The sequence below is a fragment of the Heptranchias perlo genome, chromosome 4 (genome assembly GCF_035084215.1).
Source record: "Heptranchias perlo isolate sHepPer1 chromosome 4, sHepPer1.hap1, whole genome shotgun sequence".
NCBI classification, from domain to species: Eukaryota; Metazoa; Chordata; class Chondrichthyes; order Hexanchiformes; family Hexanchidae; genus Heptranchias; species Heptranchias perlo.
The window spans coordinates 73,321,481-73,332,522 of NC_090328.1; positions in this window are offsets into that span (position 1 = coordinate 73,321,481).

The following is an 11,042-nucleotide window of genomic DNA, read 5'->3' on the forward strand; positions in this document are numbered from 1 at the left end:
TCATTATTGATTCCAACCACCCCCCCCCCCCCCCCCCCACCTCCCTGGCCACTGTCTCAGGCTGAAGCAGACTATTCGCAATCTCGGCATCCTAATTGACCCTGAGCTGAGCTTCCGACCCCATATCCCCTCCATCACAAAGACCACCTACTACCACCTCCACAACATTGCCCGTCTCAGTCCATCCACTGCTGAAACCCTCATCCATGCCTTTGTTATCTCCAGACTCGACTATTCCAGTGCTTTCCTGGCTGGCCTCCCATTTTCCACCCTCAATATACCTGAGCTCATCCAAAACTCTGCTACGCGAATCCTAGCTCGCAGCAAGTCTCGTTCACCCATCACCTCTGTGTCCGCTGACTTACATTGGCTCCCGGTCCACCAATGCCTTGATTTTAAAATTCTCATCCTCATGTTGAAATCTCTCCGTGGCCTCACACCTTCCTATCTGAACATGATAGTGTCAGCGCTGTGCGTTCTCAGAAGTCGGTGGTGTCAGCACATTTTGTTCTCTGAAGTCGGTAGTGTCAGCGCAGTTTGTTCTCTGAAGTCGGTAGTGTCAGCGCATTTTGTTCTCTGAATTCAGTAGTGTCAGCGCTGTGCGTTCTCTGAAGTCGGTAGTGTCAGCGCATTTTGTTCTCTGAATTCAGTAGTGTCAGCGCTGTGCGTTCTCTGAAGTCGGTAGTGTCAGCGCATTTTGTTCTCTGAATTCAGTAGTGTCAGCGCTGTGCGTTCTCTGAAGTCGGTAGTGTCAGCGTAGTTTGTTCTCTGAATTCAGTAGTGTCAGTGCTGTGCGTTCTCTGAAGTCGGTAGTGTCAGCGCATTTTGTTCTCTGAATTCAGTAGTGTCAGCGCTGTGCGTTCTCTGAAGTCGGTAGTGTCAGCGCATTTTGTTCTCTGAATTCAGTAGTGTCAGCGCAGTTTGTTCTCTGAAGTCGGTAGTGTCAGCGTAGTTTGTTCTCTGAATTCGGTAGTGTCAGCGCAGTTTGTTCTCTGAACTCGGTAGTGTCAGCGCATTTTGTTCTCTGAATTCGGTAGTGTCAGCGCAGTTTGTTCTCTGAAGTCGGTAGTGTCAGCGCAGTTTGGTCTCTGAATTCGGTAGTGTCAGCGCATTTTGTTCTCTGAATTCAGTAGTGTCAGCGTAGTTTGTTCTCTGAATTCGGTAGTGTCAGCGCAGTTTGTTCTCTGAAGTCGGTAGTGTCAGCACAGTTTGGTCTCTGAATTCGGTAGTGTCAGCACAGTTTGGTCTCTGAATTCGGTAGTGTCAGCGCATTTTGTTCTCTGAATTCAGTAGTGTCAGCGTAGTTTGTTCTCTGAATTCGGCAGTGTCAGCGCAGTTTGTTCTCTGAAGTCGGTAGTGTCAGCGCTGTGCGTTCTCTGAATTCGGTAGTGTCAGCACATTTTGTTCTCTGAACTCGGTAGTGTCAGCGCAGTTTGTTCTCTGAATTCGGTAGTGTCAGCACATTATGTTCTCTGAATTCGGTAGTGTCAGCGCAGTTTGTTCTCTGAATTCGGTAGTGTCAGCACATTTTGTTCTCTGAACTCGGTAGTGTCAGCGTAGTTTGTTCTCTGAACTTGGTAGTGTCAGCGCTGTGCGTTCTCTGAAGTCGGTTGTGTCAGCGCTGTGCGTTCTCTGAAGTCGGTAGTGTCAGCACATTTTGTTCTCTGAATTCGGTAGTGTCAGCGCTGTGCGTTCTCTGAAGTCGGTAGTGTCAGCGCAGTTTGTTCTCTGAACTCGGTAGTGTCAGCACATTTTGTTCTCTGAATTCGGTAGTGTCAGCGCTGTGCGTTCTCTGAAGTCGGTAGTGTTAGCGCTGTGCGTTCTCTGAACTCGGTAGTGTCAGCGCATTTTGTTCTCCGAATTTGGTAGTGTCAGCGCAGTTTGTTCTCTGAACTCGGTAGTGTCAGCGTATTTTGTTCTCTGAATTCGGTAGTGTCAGCGCAGTTTGTTCTCTGAATTCGGTAGTGTCAGCGCAGTTTGTTCTCTGAATTCGGTAGTGTCAGCGCAGTTTGTTCTCTGAACTCGGTAGTGTTAGTTCTATGCGTTCTCTGGACTTGGCAATGTTTGCATTGTCAGTTCTCTGAAATCAGTGGTGTCAGCACTGTGCGTTCTCTGGACTTGGCAATGTTTGCATTGTCTGTTTTCTAAAATCAGTAGTGTTAGCACTGTGCATTCTCTGGACTTGGCAGTGTTAGCACTGTCTGTTCTCTGAAATCAGTAGTGTTATCACTGTCTCTTCTATGAAATCAGTTGGGTTAGCACTGTGTGTTGCCTGAACACTATAGCCTGCCTGACAATGACTGGATCAAATTACACATTCCAGACAAAATGTTGGGTGAGTATTGTCCTCCCACATCCTGGCGGTGGCAATAGCAGAATGTGTTACTGCCACCATAGTGGTGGCAATAGATATGACCAACAAACACAGGCAACTACAGACCCATTAATCTTACTTCAATTCCACGTATAATATTGGAATTAATTAACAAGAGTAAATTTGAGGATTATCTGCTCAATGATCTGGTAAGCAACAGTCAACACTGCTTTAGAAGGGGAAATTGCTACCTGACCAAGCTCCTTTATTGTTTTGACAAAGCGACATCCCAAGTTGACTGTGGTGAACCCTATGATGTTGTGTACTTAGACTTCCAAAAGACATTTGATAAAAGTTCCACAATAAAGGATCCTAATTAAGCTCAAACCTATGGGGATTCAAGACAAAACTTAAGAAACTGGCTGAAGGGTAGAAAACAAATACTGGTTAGAGGGGTAATGTCAGGATGGGGGAGGAGGAAGTACTAAGTGGGGTGTCCCAGGGTTCAGTGTTTCTAATTTATATCAATGACTGGATTCTGAAACTCAATGCAAATTGATTAAATTTGCAGATGATACCAAACAAGGAGAAGCAATGGAATCAAAGGAGGCATCCCAGAAACTGCAGAATGAGCTATACAAAATACCCTTGTAAGCATCATGATAGGATTTATATTGAATGAATATTCAGGTGGTATCTGACCACAGAATCATCACCATGTACATCAATGGCCATGATCCAAGAAGCAGCCATGACGTAGTCATTGTGCAGCAGTCCATTTTACCTGCATTATTGGTGGGTGGCTCTTAGAAGAATAGGACTGTCCTATACGTCCATGGGTGCTGACCCCATTGAGAAACCTCCGAACAGCAGAGGAGCACCTTAGCCTGGAGCACTCAGCATCTGTTTGCTAATTCTCCGCTGCCAACTCGCCTTCAAGAAAAGTGTGCCATGCAGCTTAGGCACAATGAAAGAGTCTGTGCAAAAAGTCAATGATTGTACGCAATGTTTGAAATGGCAGCACTCAGAGAGGGCGGGATTTCCCAACTTAAATTTATGCCATCATTGATGGGCCCCACAAGAAACCTGTGAGTAAAGTGGAGGAGCACAGTTACCTCTGCTTTCCTCCTAATGTCAGCAATACACTTGACACTGAACCAGAAGGTTGTGAGTTCAAGCCCCATTCCAGCACTTGAGCACATAATCTAAGCTGACCCTTCAGTGCAATACTGAGGAAGTGCTGTGTTGTCAGAGGCACTGTCTTTCAGTTACCACGTTAAACCAAGGCTGCTCAGGTGGATGTAAAAGATCCTGGGGTTTCTAAATTCTAGCATAAGCCCCCCTCCCCCCTGCAGGTGGGGCCCACAATAGCCACCCATCTGGTCTTAGACATGGCCTTGGGACTCCCTGTCCCCTCTTGCATCAGTGGCCTTGTTTGGGTCGGGCAGAGGCTTCGCCCATGCTGAATCCCCTAAGTTGTAGGCGTCTGCTAAAAACACTGAGACTTTTGGGCCCCATGACACTATTTGAAGAGCAGAAAATTCCTCTGGTGTCCAGGCCAACAATTCTCTCTCAACCATCACCACCAAAAGCAGATTATCTGGTCATTTGCTGTCCATGAGATCTTGCTGCATGAAAATTAGATGCTGTGTTTGCCCACATTACAACAGTGACTACTCTGTGGGATGTCCTGAGGACATGATAAGGTGCTACTCTTTCCTTCCTCATTTGCAGCCAGATATGAGGGTGCTGGGTGACTGCATTGACATGATAGGTGACCTCTCTCCATACAGCTGGCACCCGTATGTTTATTGGATAGTGCCTTTAACTCCAAATATGGCCTTTGGTGCATCTCTTCCAGCAGGACCTCAAACTCTTCAGCATCAAAAGAAGCAATGTTGTCCACATGCCTCCATTGCTTAATCGTTAACAGTAACATGACATTTTTGTCACCACCACACTTTCCTTGTTTTTGTGAGCTACAGACATTTAAGATCTGCTCTCCCACTGTATATTGCCATCACCAGCCAAGTGTGCTACAGGACGGAGCTCTGTGAGCAAGCTATTTGTGTACCAGTTGCATATTTAAAAATAGGGAGCAGGACAGGCATTGCAAAATTTGACATGGCCACAGGTACACACACACTCAATATTTTTAATGTTGTAAAATCTAGGCTCAGAGCGCTGCATTAGGAAGGGACTTTTATTAAAACACGTGGGATATTCCTCAGGTGCAGTTCAGGCAGAGCACTCCAGCATTCCCCAGGCACCAGCTTAACCCCTGATAGGGCCTAGAATTGGAGGCAGATATCCTGCCGCAGCTGCAGGTGCATAGGTAATGACTGCAGGGCTTTAGGGCCTTCTGGCTGCTGTCCAAAAACAGCAGCCAGAAAGCCTCCAGCCCCAATGCTTATTCAACTGGTCCTATAGGAGGAAAGTACTTATCTTCTTGCTGGACTCCCACTAGCACCCATGCCCCACTCAGATCCTCCAATCTGAGGGGGACTGGCTGCAGTCCTTAGCGCATGCTTCCACATTAAGAAAACAAGGAACAGGAAAGTACTCCTCTCCCCCACCCCTTTTTCCCTGGCTCTGTACTTGCTTATAAACTGTTAAATCCCTGACTTCTTCCAGTTCTGATGACAGGTCATCGACCTGAAACGTCAACACTGCTTCTCGCTCCACAGATGCTGCCTGACCTGCCGAGTGTTTCCAGCATTTTCTGTTTTTAGAACAAGAAAATACTATTCTGCCAATCAAACCCATTCCATGCAGAGGTCATATGCAATCTGCCTTAACAAGGATTCTACTCCATCTATTTAATCTGAAAGGAATGTTTACATAAATTTCCAAAAGTAGAGCTCAAAATATTTATCCACTCCCTACTATTCACACCTAATCTCCTGACCTCCACACAGCATTCCTCTCAACCCATACCCCTGCCCCAACAGCACAGGAACCATTCTGTGCTGAAGAGTATTTGATGAACTCAGTCTATACTTATCCTTGGAATATCAAATTCTATTCCCAACCATATATTCAGGGAGCTAATTAATACATCAATTGCAATGGAGAATAAAGTTGTAGAGTCCCAAAATATTAATTTTTTTGCCCCCTTGAAACTATCCCTTAGGTGTCCAATAATAAATTTGACAATTAATCGTACATTTTTATCCACAAAGTCCAACCATTTTTTGTGTTGCTGTTGATGCTCCATTTAATTATCTGTTAACTGCAATAACCTTATGGTTCTGGAATGTGAGGCAAAAGACCCAGTGTAATTCATTCCTCTACCTTGCACAACAGCAATTATCCTCAGCATCCATCCAGGTCAGTCCCCTCTCCATGGTTGCAAGAACTACAATATGCACTGGGCTGCACATAGTCTGGGAAGCATAAATTAACTGTTAATAACATATATGAATTGGTATTCATTATTTACCAACTAATGCAACAATTGTAATATTTCCATATTTTCTTATGTTGTCTATGGTTTTTGACAATACATATAGAACTACTCAAGGAGATGTTTAAAGCTACACAGGAATCCTTTAGTTAGCATTTTTAACACAGCTCTGCTGTCAGATATATAGCTCAGTAACGTAAAGGGATCACAGGTTTATTTGTGCCTAACTCAGATGCCTCAATGTGATTATTGTTGCTGTCCAATAATTAGATTGCATTACGTACCACTAATGGTAAATTGTGTAGCAGTGGATCTAAATATTGAACTATAATACTGAACAGCTCAGCAGTAATTGAACATAGTTAATGCCCAGTTACTGAGAAATATACCTTTATACCTTCGGGTCCAAATATAGAGCCCATCTTTTTTTTAAATAAAATTTTAGTCAAACAGGGAGTTTAAACAGAGAGTGTAAAATCCTCAAATGTTAAAATTGGAAATTGTTATTTGTGTTTTTTAAGGATTTATAATTTCAGTGGATTCTAGTCACTGACATAAATCTCTTCACTTAGAAAGAAAAGAAAGACTTGAATTTATATAGCACTTTTCATGACCTCAGGACATCCCAAAGCCTTTACAGCCTATGAAGTACTTTTGAAGTGTAGTCACTGTTGCAATGTAGGAAAGGCAGTAGCCAATTTGCGCACTGCAAGGACCCACAAACAGCAAGGTGCTAATGGCCCAGAATTTGCTGTCAAAATAATGGTGAAGCTAATGGCACTTACCGTTATGTATGCGCAAATCACACAGCAACTTCAGGTGAGGGGCAGATGCGCGGTTAAACGTGCAAAATCCAAAAGTTGCTGTCCGAGATGCCCCGCTCCACCATTAGCTTCACGAAAATGGCATCTCGCTGTGTGCCTCACCATTAAAATGCATTGAACGGCGTGAAGTTCCTATATTTGCGCTGTATATACGAACTAAACTCACCACAGGAAATTAGGGCTTGTCCATTTCAGTCTAAGTACCCTTTTAACGATTCAATTAATTACTGCCTGTCAATTTCTTTGGTACTGAAAATGAACTATTACAAGTGTGGAGTTTCATTCCTTCAGGTTTTAATTGTTGTAGGAGATTTTTTTTAATGTAAAATTATCATTTTCTTAAACTTTTTCTTTCTGTCTCTTTTTTCTCTCTCTCTTAATCCAATTTTTCTTTCCCTCTATTTCTCTTTCTGTACCTGATTTGACATTGAATTCACCCATTCTAATTTACACTCCCTTCTCAGCCCTTGTGCTGATAATTTCACAATCCTTCAATCTGATTTGTTAAGCAGATACAGTTGCTTGTCTTGTTCACTCAGGTCGCAGATACCTTGCAACATGCATTGGAGCTCAGTCATGCTACCCAGTTCATGTTTCTAGAGTAGATTTTCTAATCTGTTAATTTGCAATTAGTTATATTAAAGTTAGGCCTCACTGATGTCATTCGAACATTCATGTAATTTCCTGGTATTTACACCAGTCTAGCAATCATTCATCTACCTATCCATATAAAATGCGTCTTCAGGGCTTCTAGGATATGTTGTTTATAGAGGTGTATTTAAAAGTCCCTATTGTAAGATTTATAGTAGCATTTTGAGGCTTTTTCACAACCTTTTTTTTGTTTTTTTGTTTTATTCTTGTTTCCACCTAAGTGGTTAGGAAGTTTTGTGCCTGTTGTTTTTTTTGCTATGTCAATGATATTGGGACAATGGGTTTCCCAATGGAAATTCCCTTACACTTATGTTTTATTTTAATACCTCTTTCGCTCTCTCTACATCACCACCTGTCTTGCCTTTGCCAATTTTATTGATATTAATTTGATCAGTGATCCTCTGAACTTTTCTCTCGTTTCTTCTAAGCTCCAAACACACTGTTTTACATCCTCCTCCTACACCCTACATTCCCAATTTGTTGAAATCAAGATTCATCACACAGTCACCTGCACTAATTTATTCTTTCCCAGCACCTCAAAATTATGGCACTCGTTATCATCCTCAATCTTTCCTTTCTTCCCTGCAGGCTTGTAAAACCCAAGTTTAATTTTGTCTAATCATTACTTCCCGGTTTACCCCATCTCTTAATCCTTTTGAACTTTCAGTATCTTGCACTATTGAACTTATCCCTTTACCTCGGTTTCTCAATTTAAAAAAACAACTAGACTGTTTCCAAAAACAAGGAGGTCGATTTTAACCCTACCTAACTGGTGTAAACTGGGCAGGTGAGCAGTTAGTACCGAGTGGGTTACTTACCTGCTTGGAAGTTGCCCGGTTCCCACAGCCTGTGATTCTAACCAGCAATGTTCTGCAGGTGCCTGAGACGCCCACCTAAAGCAAGTAAGGATCTCATGAATCTATGTGAATTGGGGTTCTATTACATCAATAGGACCCCGATTGCACTTTAACGTAGGTTTGCATGGAAAAGCCGCACATCATTCCTGCCAGGTGAAACCAAGTCAGAAGTTGTCGGGAAGGAAGAAGAGGCCCAAAACATAAGTGGAAAACTTTCCTTTGTGGGGTCAGGAGGAGTTGGAGTGCTCCTCCAGGCCCCAAGTAGAAAGTCATAGCCTCCCCTGCCTGGGACTCCCTCCCCCTTCCTTCCCACGAGACCTTCCCGAAACCCCCTCCCTACCACTTACCAGCAAGCTGGCAGGCAACCAAGGGCTGTTTGATCTTCAGCAGCCAGCAGCCGCAGTGTGCCTTCTTCTTGCCCATTCTGGGTGGGAAGTGGACCAGTGGAATCTAAATGAGGCCCAGCGGTTAAAATTGACAAAGGCTATCCTGCTGCTGATGGTGAGTGGTAAATTAACTCGTCTGAGCGGTTTCCCACTGGAAACTCAATCTGAGTTAAAATCCACCCTAAAAATTACTTTTGTGTAATTTTGCCAGCCCTGAAAATGTCAACTCTCGCTTCGAACAATTCCACGAACATTGATTCAGTTGCCTTGACCAAGTGATTATGCTTCATGTACAGGCTTAGACAATGAGTGTTCACAATCTGCACAACCATAGAGAACATCACCAGATACTGTCCTCACACAATCGCCATACACATGCAATTTCTAGCAGGACTCACTGGGTAGCAACTAGGGTAAGAGCACCTGGCTGATATTTTCCCTTCCTGCCCCCAGGACACTGAAACCCATTTTAATATCCCAATTCCTGCTCCCACATGAGATGTAAGCACAGACCAGCATTGAATCTGGGGTCATCTGGTCCTTATGGTTTAGTTACATAGAAACATAGAAAATAGGAGCAAGAGTAGGCCATTCGGTCCTTCGGGCCTGCTCTGCCATTCAACATGATCATGGCTGATCATCTAACTCAGTACCCTGTTCCCGCTTTTTCCCCATATCCCTTGATCCCTTTAGCATTAAGAAATATATCTATCTCCTTCTTGAATACATCTAATGACTTGGCCTCCACTGCATTCTGTGGTAAAGAATTCCACAGGTTCGCCACCCTCTGAGTGAAGAAATTTCTCATCATCTCAGTTCTAAATGGCATACCCCGTATCCTGAGACTGTGACCCCTGGTTATGGATTCCATAATCCATCGGGAACATCCTCCCTGCATCTAGTCTGTCTAGTCCTGTTAGAATTTTATATGTTTCGATGAGATCACCTCTCATTCTTCTAAACTCTAGTGAATATAGGCCTAGTCGACCCAATCGCTCCTCATACGTCAGTCCAGCCATCCCAGGAATCAGTCTGGTAAACCTTCGTTGCACTCCCTCCATGGCAAGGACATCCTTCCTCAGATAAGGAGACCAAAACTGCACACAATACTCCAGATGTGGTCTCACCAAGGCCCTGTATAACTGCAGTAAGACATCCCTGCTCCTGTACTCAAATCCTCTTGCAATGAACGTCAACATACCATACTATACCTTGTGGTGCCTTTAAACACTAAGCCATCAGGGAAGCAACAAATGTTATAATTATGTCATTCATTTGGCCATTCGCTGAGCATCTGAGGCTAAATTTGACAAATTTTAGCTCTCACGAAGCTTTGCTTTGCCAGGAGGTTAAATCAGAAATTGGTGTCCATACCTGAACTCCTGCTATGCAGTCCCGGCAGGTGAAAAGGTACGAAGAGTGCAAATTTGCAAATTGCCCATATAGTCTATAATTAGCTCTTTTGTGTTCTTAAGGAAATAATAGGGCGAATTCTGTGATCCCGCACTCCCAACAGAGAGTCATATTGATAGGGAATGTGGATCAGGAAATCAGGGCTACAATGTTTTAGCCCTATCACCGACCAACATTCCTTGTAATCACGGCTGCCCACCGTGAATTACCCCTAATGTCATAAGCCTCCATCCAGCATTAAAACTTGTTTTGACTGTTGTACCAATGACAACATAGTGGATTAACAGTGATTCACTGCAGGTATTCAGAAGCAGGTTAGTGCTGGAATGTATGGGACCGTGGGACAATTATTAATTTAAATTATTATGTAAATGAACTGTCAGTTGGTTATCATAGTCTCATAGTATCATAGTAGTTACAGCACAGGAGGAGGCCATTGGGCCCATCATGCCTGTGCTGGCTCTTTGAAAGAGCTACCCAATTAGTCCCATTCTCCTGCTCTATCCCCATTCCCCTGTAAATTTTCTTCCTCCAAGTATTTATCCAATTCTCTTTTGAATGTTACTATTGAATCTGCTTCCATCACCCTTTCAGGCAGCACATTCCAGATCATTACAACTCGCTGCGTAAAAAAATGTTTCCCCACGTCGCCTCTGGCTCTTTTGCCGATCACCTTAAATCTGTTATGCTTTTATTTGGTACAAAAAAGATCACTTTAACCTTATAGTAATCAGCAGAGTTGACTTCAATATGTCCTGATCTGAGAGCATTTGATGTTGACACTGGATGTATTGTTTCATAAATATATATGTCCCTCACCTTGATGGGTATGTAATTCCTGGCTTCCCTCTCCACAAAAAAACTTTAAAATATATGTAATTCGCATTGAATTCTGTAATATTTCTGGTATTCTATTATTCTCAATGTATCCTTTTTCAAAATCAATTTTTTTTTTTGGTTCCCCCATCGTAAATATAATTCACTGGTCAAAAGGGTGCAAAGTAACTTGTTTACAGCAATCCCACTGTATAACCAGCCAATATACAATGTTAGAGGGCAGTTCAAAGTAACTGTCCTCCTGACTTCCTTTCCTCCCGACAGAGAAGCACCAAATTTCTGCTCAATGCTTCCCATTGACTCAGCCAAGATCAAGAATCACTACTTGGGGGAAATTGGCCTCTAAGTGCAAGA